This window comes from Diceros bicornis, chromosome 35 (genome assembly GCF_020826845.1).
Source record: "Diceros bicornis minor isolate mBicDic1 chromosome 35, mDicBic1.mat.cur, whole genome shotgun sequence".
NCBI lineage: Eukaryota > Metazoa > Chordata > Mammalia > Perissodactyla > Rhinocerotidae > Diceros > Diceros bicornis.
In genome coordinates this window covers 7,188,328-7,212,635 of record NC_080774.1, presented here as the reverse complement: position 1 = coordinate 7,212,635, position 24,308 = coordinate 7,188,328, and the positions used below count along the sequence as shown (strand labels likewise).

Sequence of the window (24,308 nt, the reverse complement as noted above, 5' to 3'; positions counted from 1 at the left end):
CAGGGCCTGGGTAGCACACGGATTGCGTGCAGGTGCTATCTGGCCATCTTGCCTCCTGGGATCTGTGTTTCGCTGTGAAATGAGGAATGAGACGTCACTTGAAGCAGCTCCCTGCCATCATAGTCTTGAGCTGGCTCTCTAGTCACAGAGTGGCTGGGGCGCACTGGAGGTCAGGGGTCTCTGCAGCCTTAGAACAAACCCAGGGTCACTGGTCTTTCTTAGGACTAGCACTTCTCTCTGTGCAAGTAGGGTGAGGACCACAGACCCTACACATGGAGAGAGGACCATGAAGAAAGTCAGAACTCATGGCCAGACATGGCATGAGGCTCATCCACCATCAGAGGAGACTCTGCCTGCGTGCGAGTGAGCCCGCGGTGACTCCACACTCTCTAAAGCGCTGAGACTCAGTGATGTGGGGTTTCTGACAATAATTACAGTTTGGGGTGACGATTTTTCACTGGTAACACAGCCGGCACCTCAGGGAGGCTGGGTGGCCACGTGGAGGCCTAACTTACATCTCTGAGAAGCTCTTCCTTGCTGGTCAGATCCCTCGAGCCCCAGCAGAGATGTCCGCTCGAAGCATCTGCTCTGAACCACCAAGTAGTTTCAAACAGACATCTGCTCCGCTCGCCTGCTTGTAGACAGGCTAGGCAAATGCTCTTTTTGCAAAAGTTATCTGAGCTGCTGGGGTCACAGGAAAATCGCAACAACGATGGCACGCAGATCACCAGTTGCTTCACTCACATGAGGCTCAGAGAACATCCAGCAGCAGCCCAGGGACAGGCTTCTTGTTTAAACAAGAGAAACGAGACAGCCAAGAGCGGGCCCAGCACCTCAAACGGGGCGTGGGTTAGTCCCGGGCCTCCCAGGTCAGAGACAGGATCTTTTCCGGGACCAAAGAGCCCCCGCCGGCCCAGCCCCAGCTCCTTCCGGGGAGGAGGGGGTGCCTCTGTCTCCAGCCTCAGTGTCTCCTGTACCCCAATGAGCAGGTCAGCGCCAGGCCGTCACCGGTTCAAGGTGAAATAAGAACCACACGGTTAAAGGGACAAACAGTTCAAAAAGCCCCATGTATTCTCTTTTATTCTTAGAATCGCCCTTTCTTATGTCTTATCGTCCTTTTGTTCATGAGAGGATGGCTACAGTGAATTGTAGCTTTTCTGTGCGCGTGGTTAAATACACATAACATACATTTTACCATTTTAACCATTTTTAAGCATACCGTTCAGTGGCATTAAGTACATTCACACTGTGGTACCACCATCATTGCCATCCGTCTCCAGAACTTCTTCATCACCCCAGGCAGAAACTCTGTACCCCTTAAACCCCAAATCCCCATCCACCCCTCCCTGCAGCACCTGGTAACGTCTGTGCATGGCAGCTCTTTAAAAATAACGTCCTTACTTAGCAAAATTGCTTTGTAATTTTACACGTCGGTGAAATCTAAGTCACAGGCCTGCTGAGGTTCCTCCTGGAAACATGTGGGTTTCCCCCAACATAAGCTCCCAAAGGTGAGAAGTCTGGTCAGATCAGCCCTATTAGGGTCCAGAAGGCGCCTGGGGCTTCTCAGATGCTTGATGATGGACAAGCTGACAGAGGAGGAGCAGGGCAGCCTGCTTCCAACTGCACCAGGAAGGAAGCTTCTAGGCCACAATCTGCCTCCGGGAATGAAGGCCCCCTCCTGTGTTGTGCACAAGGAGGCACCTAATGGGAAGCAGCGTTCATAACTGGCTGTGCCAGGAACTCTGCAGGAGCTGCCCTTTGCGGTAGAGGCAGCTCTCACACGGTTTTCTCCGGATTTTCATTTTACTTAAAAGCTCTTCCTTGCCTGAGGTTTTGAGGTTAAAAACCGCTGCCTCGCACTCACACGTTGTAAGTGGGAGTGTAAACTGTACTACCTTTATGGAGAGCAATTTAGCAACAGCTATCAAAAATAAAAGGAAAACACCCCTTGACCCAGCAATTCTACTTCTGCAAATTTATTCCACAGACAGGAGGGTATATTTGCATGAAAACCTACATACCAGGAGACTGAGTGCGGCACTGTTTGCTCCCAGTCTTCTGCTCTAACCATCGAAAGCTCCATGGAGAGGGAACAGGTCTAACAAACGATGGTACACATCAGCCGAGTACTAAGCCCAGCATTAAAAAGACCCGGGCAAGCTCAATGAAGCGACAGAGGACCAGCTCCAGGGGTTTTATGAACTGTCAAGTCAGAAAGCAGGTGTACAACGGTAGGCAGCCATTGGCATGATTTTTTTAAAGTAATATATATTCATATATGCAGATAATCTTTCTGAAAGAGTACACACACACACACACACACACACACACACACAAACCAGCCACCGTAGTTGCCTCTAGAGAGTAGTGGGAGACTTCAGACAAGGATGCAAAGAAATCTTATGCTTGCCCTTTGACCCTTTGCAAGTTGGTACCAAGTATAATGCAGGACTTATCCAAACAATGTTCTTCATATCTAATATGATCTTTGTTATTGATTTTATTTTAATCTACGAGTTTTTAAGTTCCATAAATCAAAGAATGTATCTAATTTATCTTTCAAACCTTACCAGTGTCTGGTATAATGTCACAACTTTTTGGGTGTTTGTAATTTTTTTGAATAAATAAAAGGATGAGTGAATGATTAAGTGAATGAATGGTGAAGAAATATATTTGAAAAATAATTAATGTTCTTGGAATACTAGAAAACTGGGAGCCTTGAGTTGTTAGAGAAGGAAGAGGTTGAGTGGAAGCAGAAACTGAATATTGATATCTAGGGAGAAAAAGCAGACTCAGTAACATTAAAGGAAGACACATGCCACTGACAGTGAGGTTAAGTTGATGTTAAAAGTTTAATTGAGGGCCGGCCCTGTGGCTTAGCGGTTAAGTGTGCACGCTCCACTATTGGCGGCCCGGGTTCGGATCCCGGGCGTGCACTGACGCACCGCTTCTCCAGCCATGCTGAGGTGGTATCTCACATAGAGCAACTAGAAGGATGTGCAACTATGACATACAACTATCTACTGGGGCTTTGGGGAGAAAAAGGGAAAAAAAAGGAGGAGGACTGGCAATAGATGTTAGCTCAAGGCCGGTCTTCCTCAGCAAAAAAAAAAAAAAGAGGAAGATTGGCATGGATGTTAGCTCAGGGCTGATCTTCCTCACAAAAAAAAAAAGTTTAATTGAACAAGAGTTTTTAAAATTTTAATTTTAATAACTATTTTATGTAAAATAAAAAAGCCAAAATTTCATGTTTCTTTTGAAATAGCAGAATGCACAGAATATAATGGGGGGATATTAACAGTTTTAAAATACGTTTTCTAAAACCGTATTACAGTCTACCTTTTAATTCCATGAACCATATATTTCTAAAGAATCAGAAAGTAGGCCTGAAAAACTACCCCTCTCCAGTGAGTTGATTACAATTTTTAAGAGGTCTCCAGGCGTCGGTGTATACCCAGCTTGGGGACTCTTCCTATTAAACCCCTAACTCTTGGTCTGTTACCCTCCAGACCCAGCCCGTAAGCTGGCAGCAAACTCGACCATGTAGAGGTGGGCTGAGCAGCAGAGCAAGGCCACCAGGCTTCAAGGAAAAGCTGTCACAAAGCCCAAGGACTTCAGTCCTAGGAATGTTGTGCTGGCCCCCTTGGGTGGTCATACGAACAACTGTGGTTAAAGATAAGGCAAAAAAATTAACGGTTGCAAAACCACACTGAGGAGAGAAAAGGAAAAGAAACAGAGGAGGGAAGACTACCTAAAAAGGAATTATGGGGAGCCCATGGGTTCAGCCTGAAGGACTGGCAGACACACCCTTATCCACCCCTTCAAGGCCTCCAGGGACAGCCCGGTTCATGACATCGGAACTTCATCTTGGTAGCCCCGGTCAGCTGAATGACTCAGCGATCCCTAAAAGAGTGAATTATATCTAGCACTCACTGTTATTGAAAGAGAGGCAAGAAGTGCCTTCGAGAAAGATTAAGATCATTATTGGGGAAATGTGAAGAACCCCCCAGTCCCGGTAAAGCTGGCTAATGAGATGTCCTCGTATGAATGACGATGACGTGGCCGCACCTTGCATGCTCTGGTTTCCAGCAGGACTTCACGATTTACTTCTAACATCCAGACTCTTCTCACCAGCATCTCGTTCCCACTCAAGACGGCGGCCTTGGGGATGCCAGAGCAGGGACCCGTGACAAGGCTGGTGGGCGGTTCTGAGAGCCTGTCTCGGAGAATGTGCTGAGGGCCATCTCCCCTCCAGTTGCATCCACCATCCAGGACTGGTGCTGAGCTTAAAATAACGGACTTCCAGCCTCTGGAACAATAGCTTACTGGTGCACAAATGTATTCAAAACCTTCTCAGAGATTCCTCAGAAGGATGCTGCGAGGATGGCACTGTAATTCTTCTTTGACAGATGAGGACATTCCGGTTCAGGGAGGTTAAGTAACTCATGCTAAACCCCACATCCAGAAAGTGGTACCACCACACTCAGGACCCAGGTCTCCTGGCTCCAGGTCACACCTCCTTAACTGGAACACTAAGTGGGACACTTAACCTCAAGAAACAGCCTTGAACTGACCCCAGGAGAGATCCAGAACGCTCTGCACCTTACACACTTATCCCTACATTTCCCGGGATTCTGGGCTCCAGGGAGGCAAAGGAGACGTTGGTAGCTGCCTGAGACTGCCTGGGTGTGACTCTTATTTCTAACCAGAAAATAAGGCCCCTGGTTTGTTGACACCCAAGCAAACAGGTGCCGGAGGTGCCCCTTCCCACTACATTTACCACTGGTGACCCCTGACGCACAGGAAAGCGATGGCAGTTCTGGATTTATTGTAGGACTTGGCCACCAAGCGTCTTACTACTTCTAATTATTTCTCAGCGTGTCTCCTTTGCAAACCCAAGACAAACACTGCATCCATTTCAAAACATTAATTTTGCAACCTCCTTTCTAAGAGTCCTGTTCCACTTCTTTCCTAGCCTACTGCACCGGCTTCAGTTTAGAGTGATGATTAACAGTGATGAAGAGGGAATGCTTGTCTTACAACTGACATTAAGGGGAATGCCTCCTAGAGGAATGTCTTCGAGGTGCTGTTTGGCTGCATGATCCCTTTATGACACATCCCCAATAGCACTCTGTGCTCCTCAAACATCCTCTGGAACATGCTTCTAGAGTGTTTCCCGTTAAGGATGAAGTTGCTACTGATTGGAGATGTTCTTTATCACATTGAAATCTGCACCTATCCCTCAATCTCTGTGTTTTTGAGTAATAGATGTTGAACTTTATCAAATGCTTTTCTGGCATCTATTGAAAGCATCTAAGCTTTTTCTCCTCCTCTTTTTTACTTTTAGTAGAGCTCCTAGTACTTAATCATCTGCTTATGTTTTTGAGGCTGGTCCACAATCTAGTGTAATGAGCCCTACACTGGGTGCTATACCGGAGAAGCACCAAGAGAGACACACCCACCTCTTCGGAAATGAAGAGGGAAGGAACATGGAGAAAACAACTCACACACACACACACACACACACACACACACACACAGCTGCATCAGGTTAATCACAGAGGGCTTCCTGCAGGAGGTGGCAGACAGGATTGAGGGACAGGCTGGGAACAAGGGCATCTGGATTTAAGTTCTGCCTCGCATGGGGCCCAAGGGCACACTTTCCGGCCCATAATTTTCTCAGCAGTAAAACAGAAATAATCATAGACCAAACGAAACCTTCGGAGGCACCCAGTTCAACCTCCTTCATTTGCAAACGGAGGCTGAGGTTCAAAGAGGGGAGCTGATTTGCCCAAGGTCACTGAGCCATCCCTCCTGTCTTCTTGGCTCCAAGGAGAAGGGGAGAGAGACAAAGAGAGCTTTGAGATCTTGGGCAGAAAGGAAGTGGAGAACACCCCGTGTGCCATGACTTTCCCTGTAATAAATGTTACTGTTTCTACCTCCAAACTCCGCAGAGGCAGGAGGCAGCCAGAGTGCTGGGCTCAGGGTTAGACGCCAGCAGTCAGAGGGGCCTAGCCCGGAAGAGGGGAAGATCCTGGAGCCGCCCCTGCGGCATACCCAGGTCTCCTGCATCAACACACCTGAGCAGACAGACGGATAAGGATGGCTTTTCACAGTCATTCATTCACTCACTCATTCATTCAACAAGTATGGAGACCATAGTGGGTTGAAGGGTGTGCCCCCAAAATTCATGTCCTTCTGGGAACCTCAAAATGTGACCTTATTTGGAAATAGGATCTTTGCAGATGTAGTTAGTTAAGGTGAGGGCGGGCCCTAAATCCAATAAGACTGGTGTCCTTCCAAGAAGAGGAGAAGAGACCCAGACAGACACAGAGGGAAGACAATCATGTGAAGACGGAGGCAGAGATGGGAGTGACGTGTCTGCAAGCCTAGGAATGCCAAGATTGCCGGCCACACCAGACGCCAGGAGAGAAGGATGGAACAGATTCTCCCAGCATCACCAGGAGGAATCAGCCCTGCGCACACCCTAAATGAGGACTTCCTGCCTCCTGAACTGTGAGAGAAGAATTTCTGGTGTTTTAAGCCCCCCAGTGTGTAGTCCTTTGTTACGCAGCCCCAGGAGACTGGTACTAAGAAAAGTTAGAGAAGAAGGCCCGGGGCTTGCCCCACGGAGCAGGAGGCTCTGTGAGGCACATTCGGTCTGGAATCCCTCAAATCACATCACCCCTTCCCCCCAGCCCCAATCAATAGGCCTCACCTTGCCAGCCACCCAGATCTTCCACTGCACTTCCAGAGCACTGCATTGCCTGGGACCTCTCACTGGAAGGGACCAAAGACCCCAACACCTCCTGCGGGGCAGACACAAGGATGAATCCAAGCGCTTACTAAGCTCCGTGAGGCACTGGGCACTTTCACACACATTCTCCTTTAAATCCCAGACCAGCCAAAAGGCAGGTGAGCAAACAGAAGCTCTGAGAGAGAGAGAGAGAGAGAGAGAGAGACAGAGAGAGCGTGACTACTCAGTTCCCACGGCAGGTGTGTGGCAGAGCCTGCTCCAAGCCAAGGCTGTCCACCAGGCAGTGTGGTCGGCTCTTTTGCACACCTGGGGCTGCAGCACCTGCCCCTTGGCAGAGCTATCTCCCACTCGCTTCGCAGCTGTGGACACCAGGGACCCCGGGTAGTTGGCATCTGCTCTTTGAAAAGGTATTTATCTTTCCACTCACTGAGAGCAGGCGAGAGCCATAAAAGGACGTGGCTGACGTCAGGTGCACAGGCGTCCCATGGAGACAGATGTCGTTCACACGCAGCGACCAGGCATGGCCACTAACCGCCAGGAATGCCCTTCTGAGGAGCAGGGGACCGGAGTGCAGGCTCACGGCTGAGCAGGGCGCCTCTCCCAGTGCCTGGGGATCCTGGGTGCTCCACAGACACAGAAGCATGGACCAACTGGCCCAAGACCCACTTGAGGTTCCAAGATAAGCCTGAGGGGTTTCTCGGTACCATTTTAATCATTTTTAAGTGTACAATTTAGTGGCATTAAGGATATTCCCAAGGTTGTGCAACCACCACTACTATTTCCAGAACGTTTTCATCATCCCAATGAGAAGCTCTGTACTCACCAAATACCAACTCCCTGTCCCTCCCCCCTCCGCCCCTGGTCACCACCATTCTACTTCCTGTCTCTATGAATTTGCCTATTTTAGGCACCTCACAGGAGTACAATCATACAATACTGCCCTTTTATGTCTGATTTCTTTCACTCATCACAACGCTCTTGAGGTTCAACCAGGCTGTAGCACATGTCAGAATGTCCCTCCTGTTTATGGCTAGATAATACTCCATTGCATGGATATACAGTCATGTGCCACATAACGACGTCGTCAACAACAGAGCACATATATCACAGTGGTCTCAACAAGACTATGCCATAGAGCCTAGCACAGTAGTAGGCTATATCACCTAGCTTTGTGTAAGTACTGTAGGGGAGGAAGAAATTTTCCTCTACCCTCTAGGTTCTTCTGGTGGTCTAACAACTAAATTGACATGAGACAGCTTAACAGGAAAAAAACAAACAAAAGTTTAATAACATGTATACATGGGAGAAACCCAGGAAAACTGAGTAACTCATCAAAATGGCCAAAGCCCTCACTGTAAATACCATCCTCAGCTAAAGACAAAAGAAGATGTTGGGGTGGGCAGAGTCAGGGGCTTCACAGGGAAGGAAGGCAATTCACATGTAGGCGAAGAAAAGGAGCAAACATTTGGAAAACAAGTATTTGTTTGGCAACACAGAAACAGAAGAACACAGAGGGGAGCCCAACAAATAGGCTTTTCTAGGTTCCACCACCTGGTTCATATGACGCTAAGGTGATAGCTCGCTTCCTGAGACAGGATTTTTCATCTGAATTCTTTTAGGCAGTTAAGGGGAAGATAACAAGAAAAACTTTCTGAGTCTTTTGTTTCTTAAAAATAATCAGCCTACAGGGCCAGCCCAGTGGCATAGTGGTTAAGTTCACGTGCTCCACTTTGGTAGCCCAGGTTCACAGGTTCAGATCCTAGTGATGGACTTACACACCACTTATCAAGCCATGCTGTGGCAGGCGTCCCACATATAAAGTGGAGGAAGATGGGCACGGATGTTAGCCCAGGCCAATCTTCCTCAGCAAAAAGAGGAGGATTGGCAACAGATGTTAGCTCAGGGCTAATCTTCCTCACAAAAAATAAAAATAAATAAAAATAATCAGCCTAAAATAATCCTCATGTTAAAGAGACACATTTTGGGGTGGCAAATTTTGTTCCCCTTCAGTACATTCTATGATGTTCGCACAACGACGAAATCACCTAACAACGCGTTTTTCAGAACGTATCCCCATCGTTAAGCGATGCCTGACTGTACCACGTTCCGTTTATCCATTCATCAGTTCATGGACACTTGGGTTGGTTGTACCTGTCAGCTATCGTGAATAATGCTGCTGTGAACACACGTGTACGAATAACTGTTTGAGTCCCTGCTTTCAGTGCTCTTGAGTATAACAACCTAGGAGTGCCATTGCTGGTAATATTCCACCGTCTGGGTAGACCACAGTCTGTCTACCCATTCATCAGCTGGTAACTGTGTTTAACTATTTGAGGAACCACCAGACTGTTTCCCACGGCAGCTGCACCACTTGACCTTCCTACCAGCAGTGCACGGGGGTTCCCGCTTCTCCACGTCCTCATCAACACTTATGATCTTCCGTTCTTTTGAATAATAGCCAAGCCTGAGATTTTAAAGAGAGGGAACAGGCAACTGCCATGGGAGCCCCGGGTCAGGCCGCAGGGCAAATCCGTGGTGTCTGCGCACTTGACGCTACCTTCTGTACAGAGCCACAGAAAGAACGCTGGTTGTAGGGTCAAGAGAATTCACTTCTAGTTCCAGTTCTGGAGCTTATGGCTGTGCAACCCTGGACAGATACTTCAACCACTCGGCCTCAGTGATGTCCACTGTAAGAATGGAGCTAATGAACCCAGTGTCACTTCCTGCTGGAGGCAGGCCTGTGAACTGACAACAGGAATGGAAGAGAGAGGCTTTCCATAAACTCTACGGGATGACACAGGTGGTGGAAAGGGGGGACAGTTTCAACCTCTCTTGATTCATCTTTTATGATAATGTATGGAAAGGACTGGAACACTTTTCCCTCCAACCTCCTCTTTCTCTGTCTTTGAATGGAGAAGCCAAAATACAGGAGGAAGTAGAAAGACAAAGCAGGGGTGGGAAAAAGTTATAGATGATCTGCTGAGGGCAATCTCGGCATTAGGATAATTACTGGACACACAGGCACATGTGCGCGTGCACACACAGAGCACTCAAACCTCACTGTAGACTCAGAGTCTGCCCAAAAGCAGGTAGGGCAGGAATTATCATCCCAACTTGTCGGGTGAGGAAATGAAGGCACAGGGAGGTGAAGCAACTCTGCCCAAGGTCACACAGCACAGCCTAAATGGGGCCCCTGGACTCCTATTACAGGTCAGCCAAAGCACAGGATGGCTGAGGACACCAGTCTCCACACAGGGCCAACCCCCAGAGCTAGTTCTTCATCAGGAGCAGCAGCAGCATCTCTCTCTCTCTCTGTCTCTCTGTCTCTCTGTCTCTCTGTCTCTCTCTCTCTCTCTCTCTCTCTCTCCTGACTGAGGTCTCCATCGAGAAGCCCAGGCTGCCCGGGGAACCACACCCTAGGAAAGAAGCAGGACCCCATTTCTTCACCTGCTGGAAAAGCATGGAGCCCCGTGGGCTACCAGCCCGGTATCTCTACAGTGACAGAATCACAGAGGCTGTGGGGCTAAAAATAAAACCTCTACCTCCTGAAACCCCTGTCTGTTCAGCTCCAGCTGCATGGGGCTCAGCGAAGCTCAGAGATGCTCGGTGACCAACACCTGAACAGCAAAGAAAGGCCCTGGCGAGTCATGAGAACAGGTGACAACACACAAGGGACACATAATCAACCATCATCCGCGCTCTCCAGGAAGAGTTTGTGAAGGTTGTCACCCTCAGGGTCCTGGACAAATGGGCTCCATGTGGTTAAGTGCCAGCAAGCAAAGGCACCTGCCCTGTGGGCACCAACGTTCCTGCACACACACACACACACACACGTGGGTAAGTGCCAGCAAGCAAAGGCATCTGCCCTGTGGGCACCAATGTTCCTGCACACACACACACACACACACACACGCTCCCTTCACGGCAGGCCTCGGGAGGCTCCTCTTAAGTCTTGAAAATAAGAAGTGTTCCTTCTTCTCCAGGTGCACCATGGGATAAGTTTTCCCACTTAAAAAAACAAAAGTTCTACATAGTGCATAGACTCCCAGGTGGGCTCTCAAAAGCCTACTGAACTCCAAAATGGGCCCACTGTATGGTAAGCTGTCTGAAGCAGCATTTAACCTAGAGCTTCAGACCAGACTGTCTGGATTTGAATCCATCAGCCATGTGACCTTGGGGAAGTTGCTTTTCCCCTCTGGGTCTCAGTTTTCTCATCTGTACAATGGGGTAAACTGCAGAGAGCTGTTGAGGACCTAGCACAGAGTAAGTGCCCCAAGAACTCATTCATTCAGGTGCCTAGTGGGCTGTGTTTTTGTTGGTGAGCTAGCCTGAGAACCTAACCAGTGAATGGACACTCCAAGGGGAAGCAGCCTTTTGCAGTACCAGCTGTATGTCAGCTGGAAATTCCCCACACTAGCCAGCACTTTACACACACTGAACCCCCTCACCCTCACACGTGACCTTCCAGAAATCAACCCTCAGCCTCGGCTTAACTTCCGAGTAATCTACAACATGGATCACAATTTACAATTCCTAGTACGATTATTAACTATATTACTGCTAATTTTAAACGGCCTTAAAATTTTCAAATAAAGCATGATGAACGCAGCTCCTCATTAGTCACCCAGCCCTAAGTTAATAATTAAGCACCCTTAATTGGTGGATATGGAAATGTACGGCACAGCTTCCTAGGCACTACTGCACACGACACCGGCCCTGGCCTGATAATGGATTTCCTAAGTCAACTCACGGGGCTAATTCACATTGAAAGTTAATTAGCCTAATGAAGGCAAGTGTGACTTAGTGAATTCCACCCTGAGTTTCTGCTCTGACTCAGCCACCCAGGAGGCTGCCGATGTCATCCTCCTCGCTTCGATTTCCTGAAGCACCCAGCGAGGGCCCCAGGGGACAGTGCTTCAGGAGGCCCTGTGTCTCCAGCCTCCGAGAGGCAGGACAGGACACATGCCCACTACCTTCTCCTGGAGCTGGCTCTGGAACTTCTGTGAGGGAGGGAACCTTCCGGCAAGTAGAAGTCACAGGTGATGAGCCCCAGGCGGGTGGAAGGCCAGGCACCACCAACCGTCATACCTATGGCTGATAAAGACCTGGACTGTCCCTGACCAAGGGGATAGCGGCCCACGTGTGCAGGGCAATGGCCAGGTCACAAAACCACCCTCCCATCCAGTCCCTCGCTGCATCCACACAGCATTCCTGGGAGGGAGCATCCCTACCCTCACTGGATGGACACAGAAACCAAGGCATAGAATGGCGCCATCGTCAAAGGCCGCTCACCTCGGCATGGTACAACTCAACCCGAGGTCCTCCTAGTCCAGTTGTCTTCCATTGTTCCCCATCCCGAGGCAAGGCAAAGGCAAAATCGCACTGGCCCGGAAACAGCCCAAACGTCCATCAACGGATGAGTGGATAAACATGTGCTGTGTATGTACGATGGAATATTATTCAGCACAAAAAGGAAGGAAATCCTGACACAGGCTACAACATGGGTGAAGCTGGAGGACATTATGGTAAGTGCAACAAGCCAGTCACAGAGGGACAAATACTGTACAACTCCACTTATATGAGGTCCCGAAAGGAGTCATATTCACAGAGATAGAAAGTAGAACGGTGGGTGCCAGGGGCTGGGGGAGGGGAAATGGGGAGTTGTTTACCAGGGAGAGAGTTTCTATCTGGGGTTATGAAAAGGGTCTGGAGATGGATGGTGATGATGGCTGCACAACAATGTGAATGTACTTAATGCCACTGTATGTGAATGTACTGAATGCTACAGCTAAAAATGGTAAATTTTATGTTATGTGTATTTTACCACACACACAAAAAGGAACGAAGTACTGATACATGCTACAACATGGATAAACCTCAAAAGCATTATATTATGTGAAAGGAGACAGACACAAAAGGTCACACGTTGTACAATTCCATTTATATGAAATATCCAGAATAGGTAAATCTATAGAGACAGAAAGTAGAATGGTGGTTGCCAAAGGCTGGGAGTCAGGAGAATGGGAGTGACTGTTAATGGCTGTGGGGTTTCCTTTTGGGATGATGAGAACGTTCTGGAACTAGATAGAGGTGATGGTTGTACAACATTGTGAATGTACTAAATGACACGGAATCATACACTTTAAAAATGGTTAATTTTATGTTATGTGAATTTCACTTCAATTAAAAAAAACGAAAGGAAAGAAAAGAAAATCTCACATTCTCTGGCCCTCTCTTCTCCTGCATCCAAAGCCTGACTCAATGCCCTCTTTTTCTGCTGGGCATCCAGCGGGCAAGCACTGCACACGCTGGAACCTCCATGTTCCCTCCACGACCGAGGCCTGAGCATAGCCAGGGGCGTGGAATTCTTCTGGGTTATTCCAAGCACTGGTTAGGATTCTAGTGAAAACAGGAAAACACTGGCAACCAGCCACCTGAGAGGGCAAGTGGGCCAGAACACCTTCCCCAAGCCCCTTTCATTCGGAGATTTCATTAAACCTCTCTTCCAAGTTCAGAACCAGGCGAGGCACTCCTCGAGGGTCCCCCAGGCCGGCTGGGACACCCAGACCCCAGGAGCCACACCAAGATGACAACGGTCCATGGTGTAGTTGATAGAGCGTGACGAGCTCCAGGGACGTGTCCCCGTCTGGAGCAAGGAGCCAAATCAGCCGTTCTGGACACATCCCTGTAGGCCTCCTGAGAAAAGCAGACCCTAAAACTCTTGTGAAGGGACCTTGACCTGCGTCACCTCTCAGCCCAGCGGCCATAGGCCCTTCAGCTTTCTCAGATCAGAAGAGGCAAGTGTGGAGCTGGTGAGAGACAAAGTGCGTTAGCCTCCTCCTCCTCCTCCTCTACCTGGCTTCCTGCTGAGCTCCCAACAAGGCCACGGGGTCCCTGCTCTTTCTCTAATGAGCTGGAGAGGAGGAAATGGCAGAAGTGGGGCAGGGAGAGAGGAAAGACACAGACCAAGCCGACCAGCCTGAGGTAAGAACCCGGGCGGACAAGCCGGCTCACCCTGAACTGTGCTCTTATTAGAAAATCACCTGCCCCACACCCATATCGGGGTATCTGCTTGACCAGCCGTAAGGCAGCCTGTCTGAAAGGCCTGTTCTCACCTGAGGGAAGGAAAAGGCACCACCTCCCAAGGACCTCACCCTCTAAGACTCAGAGACGCACACCCAGCAGCCCCAGCCCCATGCCCGGTCTTGATCGCGAGCCTCCAGGTGTGAGGCTGGAGGACTTGACAACAGGATCTCAAAACCATGTCAACACCATAATCCAGAGCACGCAACCCTGTCTTAGGGAGTCTGCTCTAAGTCCATGGAGCCCTTTGGCCTCTTTGAAAAGCAAAAGCTACAGAACTAACAGGAGAGGAATTCTGTTTTCCTTCCTGAAAAAAAAGAAAAGAAACAGAAACCCACACAAATCCAAACTGAAAAGTACTGTGCACTATTCAGACTGAACAGGACCAGGAAATACTAATGGATTTAAAAAACAACATGACAACGCAGCACGGGTCATGTCACAGACGTGACTGAACACGAACGTGAGGAATCAAGGACCTGGGTTAGGTTACGAGTCCCAGCCAGCAGTTACTTTCCTGGGTGGTTGGCCCAAATCATTCTGTCTCTGAGCTGTAGTGTCCCCAAGTGTGAACCATGACACATGAAAGCCCTGGGGGCCTAATCACAACCTCTCCAGCCCCAGTTTCCTCACCAGCAGATTTATGTCCATCACATGAAGCACAAGGGCAAAAGCACTTTGTGTCCTGGGGGGTATTTTACAAAAGATGTGTTAATGAGAGAAGCCCCTTCGTCTCTGGACCTGTAGCCGTTGCCTCCCCCGAAACAGTCATCAGACCCTGAATCACCAGGAGGCCACTGTGCTGGGCACCGGAGACCCAAAGACAAATAAGCCAAGGTCCCTCAGCCTGTGGAGCAGCTGGGCTAGACTAAGGACGCCTGTGGAGGAGAGGGAAGAGCTGCCTTCTCCTTGAGCAGGAATCTCGGTCCCCGGAAAAGTCCATAATCAAGGGTCACCTGGTTGGGTATGGGATGGTTGCTATTATTAGCCTAAACCCTCCAAATACCAGTCCTGCAGCTACCAGACCACCAAGACAAATTTGAGTGAACGGGACGCCCCAGATTCTATGAGCCAGCCTCCAGTTCACTACCCTGTCCTTGAGTCTCAGTCTCGCTCCACACCCAGCCGTGGGATCAGAAGGCTTCAGGGAAATGGAAAGCCACTCCTCTTCGTGGAAAGGTCAAACCAAACCACTGGACGTGGTTTTTTCCAATGCTCCTTCTGGCTCACATATTTGTAAGATTCTGAATTCCCTTTTCCCCCCTGGTGGAAAGTCAGACAGAACATTCCTCAGGAAAGAGGACTTTTAGCCAGAGGGAAATAACAGAGGTAAAAGAAAAATGGGTGTAATCGGGTGCTATAAAACCTTGGTACCCAAGGAGTGCAGGATGGATAGCGCTGGTCAGCAGTCATTACCGTGAACTCATGAAGCTCCGGTGAGTCACCGGGGGCTGGGAGCTGAAATAAAACTAGCCTTCTCCATCACAGTACAGGACGGGAGCTCAGCTGCATACTAATGCAGGGATCTGTTAACCGCCTCCCTTGCTGCTCCCAGCAGCAAACGCAGAGGCTGCGCTGCACCCAAGTATAAACTAATGAGCTCCTTTCCGAGCTGGGTTAATACAAATTGTGCTCTGGACCAATTAAAGAAGCCACTTCAGAACCTGGCTTCACTGCATTGGAAAATGTCATACACATGGGGGAAAAATGAGGTCTTGGGTTATGCGTGTCCGATTGATGGCTAAACAATCTGAAAGCAGGCTTTCAGAACTCTCGAGGCTTTTGTTATTAATGGTGTTTTAGTGCTGGGTTCTTAAACACACGAAAGAAATTTCCTTTAAACTGGTAGTTACCGACTACCACCGTGGGAAAGGCTGCAGGCCTCCTACCTCCCAGATGGTTTAGCCACAATAAACGTGTGGCCTGTCAGATGCACAACACTGAGAAACTAATTGAAATATGCTGCAACAAGCAGACCCAAAATAAATGTGAAATCATTGTTTCCTGACACGAGAGCCTGCTGAATGGGCCCCATGTCTGGCTGTCCCTGCTGACCGAATGTTCCCCTGCTCAGTAAGCCTCACTGATGCGTGGTTTTCAAAGGACTTAAATGCTTTTTTCCATTGTGATTACCCAAGAGGGAAACATTCTAATTGCATAAAATGTTTGGTTTTTCCTCCTCTTATTAAAAAAAAAAGTGAAATGTCAGTTCTTACAAAGTGCCAAGAAAAGCAATTAATGGGCCCTCTGGCAGGACAGAGGAGGGGAATGGACATGCCAGTGCTAACCTGGCCTCACCGGGGCCTCCAGACTTGCGGGGAAGCCCTGCCTCCTGGTCAACTCTGCGCCGATGGAAGCCGTTCCCTGTTGAAAATGAGAACGGTCAACTATTTCTACCCCGACACACCCCCGTCCCTTTGCCCCTCCCTTCAAGATGGCTTTTCAAGGGGCTGTAAAGAGACAGCAGGGGGACAGCTGGCAGCACCCAATAAGCTGGCCCTTCCTCCCCCTGGCCTCACACAGGACACTGGCGCCTGCTGGGCCCTCCCTGAGGCCAGATTTATCATGGAGCACGGCCAGGTGAGACCAGGAGGCTGCAGGGCCTGACTCAGTCACACAGGGCAGCAGTGGGAAAGAGCTCGCCCTGCACACAGCACAGCCGATGAGTCAGCCAGACCCCACGGAGACCTGGGGGAAAGGCCTCCCAGCTGCCAAAAGAGAAAATCCCGTCCTTCACCGGGAACCACCTCTGCAAAGGGAAAGAGAAGCTCAGAGAGAAGAAAGACCAATCATCTGTATTACCTACGTTTCAGCTCCTCACGGGGCACACAGGGCGAAACGTTTTTGGAAAGGTTCCCAGGAATAAGAAGGCCAGGAGTGGAGGACCCAGGAAGCCCCGCGTGGCCTGAAATGCCTCCTTAAGAGGATCATTCCTTTGGGCAAAGGACTGCCCTCAGCTCCTCTCAGCAAAGACCAGTTCTGTTAGGGAGGCAGGTATGGGATTGCCGACGTCCCCCCACATGCGACAACACTGGCACCTCCTGCCCACAGGCTTGTGGAAAGGCGAGATGGGTGCCCTTCTGGGAGAGGGTTATGGCAGAGCCGAGGGAGGGAAACCTGTACCTGCATATTTCTCCTTTCCCTGGCACCAAAGACGGAGCAAACACAGAATCTGCAGCCCCAGCCTTCATTCACCCAGTACTTACTGAGCATCAAGGAGGTGCCGCATTCTAGACGCTGGAGATACAGTGGCGGCAGACACAATGACAAAGATGGCAGATGGGCTCCCCGCACTGGGGGAGCCAGGAGGAGGAAAGGATCTGACCGTGAGGACAGTGAGAGCTGAGGAGGAAGAGCTGCACCTGGGGTCAACCAGGGGCGGGTACAAGTCTTGGCTCTGCCCCAGCTACCTGTGCAAGCTCGAACGAGTTATTACACCTCTCTTTTCTGTAAAATGCAGGCAACTGTCCCTCCTTATCCCTCAGGAATGCTGTGGCTCTCGACTGAAACACAGCAGCTGTGGAAGTACTTTGTATATACAGTCAATCTTCATCACCCATAGATTCCATATTCATGAATTCACCTACTGGCTAAAATTTATTTGTAACCCCAAAATCAATGCTCAGGGCTCTTTCTCGGTCATTTGTAGACATGTGCAGAGCGGCAAAAAATTTGAGTCACCCAATGCGCATGTTCCCAGCTGAAGCGGAACAAGGCAACGCTCTGCCTTCTCCTTTCAGCTCATACAGTAAACAAGCATCCTTTTTACGGTCTGTTTAGTACCACGGCCTCACACTTTCGTGCTTTTTGTTGGTGATTTCGCTGTTCGAAATGGCCCCACTCAGAGGGCTGAAGTTCTGTCTACGGTTCCTGAGCACAGGAAGGCTGTGATGTGTCTTATGGAGAAAACACGTGTGTTAGGTGAGCTTCGTTCAGGCACGAGTGACAGTGCTGTTGGCTGAGTTCAGGGGTAATAAATCAACGATACATATTAAATAAGGTGTCTTCAAACAGAAACACATAAAACAAGGCTATGTACTGATTGGTAGACAAACATGTTGAGACCAGAGGCTTGCAGGAACCTAACCCTGTACGTCCCCTAGGAGCAGTGGTTCAATATTCGCTAATCAGCATCATGTCACTTTATAGAACAGAACTACCTCGAATAACGAGCCTGGACTGTGTGTGTGACGTGTTATCCTTGGAGGTCTCCCGCTCTCAGCGCCATCGCTCCTACAGCTGCAGGCACACATGTCCACACCCCGCCTGTCTGCATCGCTGACAGGGGACTCAGCCTCACGGTCCCCCACGTCCTGCAGCTACTTTGACAAGTCTCATCCTTCCCTGGCACCCCAACTCCCGACCCCGTTCTCACAACAGGGAAATGGCACTTCGAGGGCACCAAGGAAAAGCTTTGTGAAGGAGAGGGTGTGAAACTGTTTTCTTGAAGATTTTCCCCAAGGCTATTCCCTGGGGTTTTGATTTGTCTGTTACTGGAAGCCTGCCTGTTAATTTTCTTTCCATCCTCTGGCAAGGGCTGTTGTTAACATGAGTAATTTAAGCGAATGCCGGCCCTCCTCTGCAACAGAGCTCTTTACGTCTTTGGCCATAAAGGTTTAGCAGGGGTTTGTCACGGTGGTTGCCAGGCCAGGCGTGAGGAAGTCAGTAATCCCGAACCCATTTTACAGGAAAAAACAGCCAATGTACAGGGCTGCTCCCCGTCGCCAGCCTTGCCAGTATAAAGAGCGAGCGCCGAACTGGTAACTAGTTATCTGGGTTCCAGGCTGATGGATGGGTCTCCGGCAAGTCACTTCCTTTCTGCAGGCCTCAGCTCCTCATCCTTAACAGGGTGCAGCCTTCCCAGCTCCAGTGTCCCCAGGCCTTCCATCAAGGCCGGAGAGGATTTGAAAAGGCATCACCAGGCTCCCCACTTTACCCTCCAGACCAATTCTCTCCTTTCACACCAGAAGACCCGTTATGATGGGGCCTTTGTGATAACCACAGCTTTTAGACTCTTAAATCCTACACACCTCTACAGGTGCTATGGCTATCAAAACTCCACCCATTCTTCAAAGCCTCTTTCAAATCCCACCTCTTCCAGGAAGTCAACCCTGACTGCCTTACCCAGAAAGGGCGTCTCCTCCTCTGAACTCTGCCTGCTGTTGAAGCAACACTTATCACACACACCCTGTGTTACCAGTGGTGCTCATCTCCCTAACCACACCCAGAGTTGGCCTAAGTTTTAGATGTAATGTTATTATTGTATTCAATTCACGTATCTGTCCGCTGTTTTCCAAAAACCTTTTGTGATGACTTCTAAAGAATATAGATAGATTTACCCATAAACATACACACACATACACACACACACAGAGATAGTAAAGGAAAGTAGAAATAAGTAGGCTGACTATAAGAGTAAGGCAATACAGTTGCTAGATGGAATATCGCATTGTGTGCTGAGCACCCTGAAAGCCGGGTGGGGGGTGGTGACCATAATCAGTGGAAAGACGGTGTGGGTGGATGGGGAGTCAGGCAGAACTGGGTACAAACCCAGAGAGCCTTTGGGCCAATCAGTTGACCTCTTTGTGTCTCAACTTCTTTGTCTGGGAAAAAGGGAGAGGAACACCACCTAACCTGTGAAAGCAGGGCCAGCTGGCTTTAACTGTACGCAGTTAGTTGTCTGTTTGGAAAAGTAGTTGGATAATGCATTACTAAAGCCACCCTATAGATAACATCTCTGACACTGGGTCACCACAGTAATGGGTGGGGTGCTTAAGTTTTTCAAAAACTGAGAGTCGATTCCTTGTCCAGTTCAGGCCAGTTGAGACCACCAACTCATCAACTAGGCCTGTGTGGACGACCTCCTGATGTCACGGAGCTAAAAACTCCACCCTCAGATCATGGCTGCCATTTCATGAGCACGCGTCCTGTGAAGAGCCATGAAGCTTGACTACTGATCAAGCGCAGATCATCAATTACCTCACCTCTCCTTACCTCCAGTCACCTATTCCCACACTTCAGAGCTCCCTGCTCCTTTATCCCATAAATATCCCTGAGTCCCCATTTCCAGGGAGGTGGATTTGAGATCGGTTCTCTTGTCTCCTCGTTTGGCTGCCTTGTGATTAAACCCTTTCTCTTTGCAAACTCCTCGACTCGGTGATTGGCGTAATCTTGCAGCAGGCAAAATGAACCTGGTTTGGTAATACCTGCAGGGTGGGTGGGGGACCCCGTGCACACACTGTGTACACAGAGTACACAAACAATACAGGTTTTCCTCCCCCCCTTCCTTTTCATTCTCAAAGCGGGAAGCTTTTAGTTTCTCCTAGGAGAGGCAAGGTTTGCCTGGCCCTAAATCCTGAAAGCAAATTTTCACACAAGACTTGGTAAAGAAGCCTTGAGCAGAAGGGCCAATGCCCCAGATTATCGTTTTAGAGCAAACTGCATGAGGACTTGCCGTGGCTCTATTTAATGACATTCCGGATACTCAGTAAAAACTTAATAAACATCGATGGAACGACCTGTTGAGAAGCTGTGCAAAGACCACTTAGCTGCATCCGTGTCTGGTGGCAGGGGTGCTGTTAAGCAGGTGTCAGGGCGGCTGTCTGCAGAGGGATTGGTCTCGTATGAGCAGGGCTGAGAAGCGGCGTGCAAGCATGTGACCGCTCACTTTGGATTGACCTGGTATTGGACTGACCGCCTGCCTCTCCCACCCATGGCTAAAATCACAAGAGTGAGACTGCTGTCCCTCCACTAAGAGCACAAGGCCCTCAGCATTTGTTCCAGAACAGCAAGGCCGTGATCTTGAAGCACCAGAAGTTTCCTCTCCTAATCTCTACAAACAACAGCACATTCTCCATGACTGGCTGTTCCCCGAGACCAAGTTGGAAAGACTTAACCGGATGGGATGGTTCAGAGAATATCTGCCTGGTTTTAAAATAGGCCTCTAGCTAGGGAGGAAGGCAAAGCTGGGTCCCGTGAGAGAGAATGTACAAGCAGTCACCTTGGGACGAGAGGGCTCTTAGCGGTCCTCTAGACTGACCTTCTCCCCATTTATCCAACATTGTCCTGAGACCCGACCATGTGCCAGGCACTGGGGGTACAGAGAAAAGCAGTTCAGCACCGACCCCCAGGGAGCTCAGTCCAGTGGGGAGGCACCGGTAAACAGATAACTGCCATTCCACCTGCTAAATCGGATTAGGGTGGCCCAAAGGTGGAGGTGATCGATGACCTGGGAAAGCCAGTGAAGACAAGCCTAGGTCTCGATAATGAAGAGTTGATAAGGGAGAGGACACAGGGCCCTGAAGGGCCTCCTATATGCAGAGGAATTTTCTTTCAGATTTCATAAGCACCAACCAAGACCAAGAGAAACCAAGTGACTTAGTTAAGCTTGTACAGATGTTCTGGGGCAGCCAGGCATGGAACCCTGACTCCCATCATTCCATTCTCTGCCCTACTGCCTCCCTTGCACAGCGAGCTGTGGGAGGCCAAAGAGAGGCCATTCCACACTCCCCGCCCAGGGAACCCAGAGTCTGTGGCCGGCCATCACAGCAGAGCATGTACTGTCCTAGTCATTTGGCAAGTCACTCTCTACAAGAAAAATAGCCCTTCCTAACTCCTTGTGTTTCTCTCTGCAAAGGGAGAGGGCTGGGAATCTCTTCCGATCACAGCATTCAGTCTCTTAACAGAGGAAAAATAATTTAACAGCGAAAGTCCAGGAGTCAGATAAGCCAGGGTCCCAGAGGCAAGCCGGGGAGGGGGCTTCTACTCCATCCAGACGCTGACTGTGCACAGGGAGCTGGCCGAGGGCAGGGGACCAGGGATGACTCCAACTCCGCTCCTGTCCTCCAGGAGCCCACAATCCAGCAGGGGAGATAAGCCAGGCACAAAAGTAACTATAAAATCAGGCAGGCGGTGATAACAGTCACACAAGAGACACAGATAAAATGCAGTGGGAGTTCAGAGCAGCGACAGGTCCAGCTGGGGGCTTGGGTGGTAGATGAGATTCAGACAAAGAGGAGCATTTACTACCTTCCCCCCAGAAAGGGGGGGGTTTATCCTATCAGTTCCAGTGACTCCCAGGTGGGTGCTGGGGAGAGAGCTGGTAGTGGACCCAGACAGATGCTCAAATGAGGTCTCCTTTGAAGAATCCTGATTCTGGAGGGGAGGAGACGGGCAGGCCTGAGTGTTCGGAGAACTACCCCAGCCCATATTTCAGAGGAAGGGAGAGGAGTGTAGGACGAGGAATCTAGAATTTCTGTATAGGTGCAGCAAGTCCGTTGAAAGGGGACAGAGCTAGAGGACTTGCTTTGAAATGATATTTGCATAGCAAGCACACTGTGTTTACCTAGAATGTCCATTTGGGGTTTCTTGGGGGGAATTAGTGCACATTATGGGGGACGGGAACACTAAAGTTTCCCTCTCCCCAAGTCACCCATCGGCCCTGCCCCTGATAAGAACGGATGAGGGGCGGGTGGAAGAGGGAGCCGCGCGGCCCTGAGGCAGAACTGGCACCTCAGATCACAACAGGAAAGGGAGACTCAGGATGCGGATGGGCCAGATTTTCCTCCAGCCAAGGGGGACACCTGGAGCACCTTTTCCTGAGTCCTGGACCTCACTCTGAGGGCCACACCTCATGCTAGGCCCCGGACACCCACGCAGCCACGGCCAGGGCTGGAGAGGCGTCCAGCTGGAGGCGGGAAGCGGCAGCAGGCTGGACGGAGGGCTTTGCCCACCCCTTCCTCCCGCCCCTTCCCGGCCCGTTCCTCAGGAGCGGGGTCGGACCGGGCAGGCCCAGCACGACACACACACCTGCCCCTCGACCGCGGCGACACTTGTCACTGGGGGAGGGGAGTCTTCCACGCCCGGCCGCAACCGACGGAAATTCGGAAAGGAGCATTTGGGGCCCGAATCCGAAGGGCCAGCGACTCCCGGGGGCCGGACTCGTGGCGATTTCCTGAGACGGGGGTCCCCGCGCGCGCCACAGCCTCCCCCCGCGCGGGGCAGCCGGGCCCGGGTCCCCACCTGCCCTCCGGCCGGGCCTCCCGAGCCGCCGCCGCCCGCCGGTCCCCGCCCGCGCCCGGCGCTCCAGGGCTCGCCGCGGGCCTGGGGAGGGGGCCGCCGCGCCGCCTTCCGGCCCGGGCCGCCCAGCACTCACCCCGCTCGGCGCGGCCGCGGCTCCGTCCTCTTCGCCGCGCTGGGCCGCCGCCGCCTCACGCCGCCCGGGAGGCGCCCGCCCCGCGGGCCCGGCCCGGCCGCCTGCGCCCCGCGGCTCCGCGCGCCGCCGCCGCCGCCAGCTGGCCCCGGGCGAGCGGCCGGGCCCCCGCGGGCATGCTCCCCGGCCGTCGGCGGGCGGCGGGCGCACGTGCTGCCGCCGCGCTCTGGGCGCTGGAGCGCGGGCCGCGGGCGGGGGAGGCGGCGGCCGGGGGCGCGGGGCGGGCGCGCCCGCGGACCCGCTTGACAGCTCTACGCCGCGGCGCCGCCGTGCCCCGCGCGCCCCAGCGGCCGCTGCTGCCCGCGCGCGCCGGGCCCGCCTCGCATTCCCTCACTCGGCGGCGGCCTGCGCCTCCGTCAGGCCGCGCGGGGAGCGGCGCGACTCCGGGCGAGGGGCCGCCTCCGCCGGAAGAAACCTGGCGAAGTTCGGGCTCCCGCCCTGGCGGCCGGCCGGCCTGCTGCTCCCCCGGTCCGGCCCGCAGCCCGGAAGCCCAGAGGCCTGGCCTCGCTCCCCCGCGGGGAGGCCCGGGCGCAGGACCCCCCGGCTCTTCTCACACCGTCAGCCTCGTCTGCCGGGGGACTTGTTACCGTACCACAGGGACCCAAGTGCACGGGGGAGGGAACAAGTAGACTCGTGGGAATTGTCACTCAAATAGCTGTGAAAAAATGAAGTTTTTCAGGAGTAGAATGAAATCTAGGGGGAACAAACTGCGTAAGACTTCGTGAGGCGTTTGGAATGTTGCGGGTAAGCCAAAGGTAGTTAACTGAAGTCCAAACCTAGCTTCGGGGTGCCCCTATCAGTTACAGGCCAGATTTGTAGAAACAGGCATCAAAGAGTTCTTTCCTCAAGACACCAAATATGCTCTGGGCCCAAAAAATGAAAATTCTCGTTGGTCATCAAACGGAGCGAGGGGAAAAGTAGCCAGAGGGTGTGTGTGCGTGAAGCTCTAGTCCTCGACCTCAAGAAGGTACCTGAAGAGGATCAGAAATCGCTTCATTTTGACTCTCCAATTGGAAAATAAAAAGACCAAGAGGTATTAGGTGAAATTTAAAAGGTGTATATTTTGATTGAGCAAGGATAGGCTTGTTTGCCAAGATTTGAAATAAACCAGGGCACGCCTAAAACCTAGTGGTAGTCTACCCATCACTAAGGATCACCTTAAACGGTTGAGGAGGCGGGAGGGCTTTCCCCTGGAAGGGCAAGTGCAAGCTAAAACTAAAGCAGTCCAAGATGAGTTCAGATAAAGTCAGGGAGAGA

General features: G+C 51.0%; 1 protein-coding gene across 5 annotated transcripts in view; it reads right to left on the bottom strand.

Annotated features, from left to right (window-relative positions):
• PITPNM2 (phosphatidylinositol transfer protein membrane associated 2) overlaps positions 1-23,248 on the bottom strand; it is a 140,227-nt gene extending 116,979 nt beyond the window's left edge. For 2 of the 5 annotated variants that reach the window (XM_058531302.1, XM_058531301.1), the window contains exon 1: positions 22,995-23,247. The gene's annotated coding sequence lies outside the window, so the exon portion shown is untranslated. Of the gene's footprint in view, positions 1-22,994 lie in introns of all 5 variants that reach the window. The other 3 variants (XM_058531303.1, XM_058531304.1, XM_058531298.1) reach the window with 2 other exon arrangements.
• Positions 23,249-24,308: the final 1,060 nt, after the last annotated feature.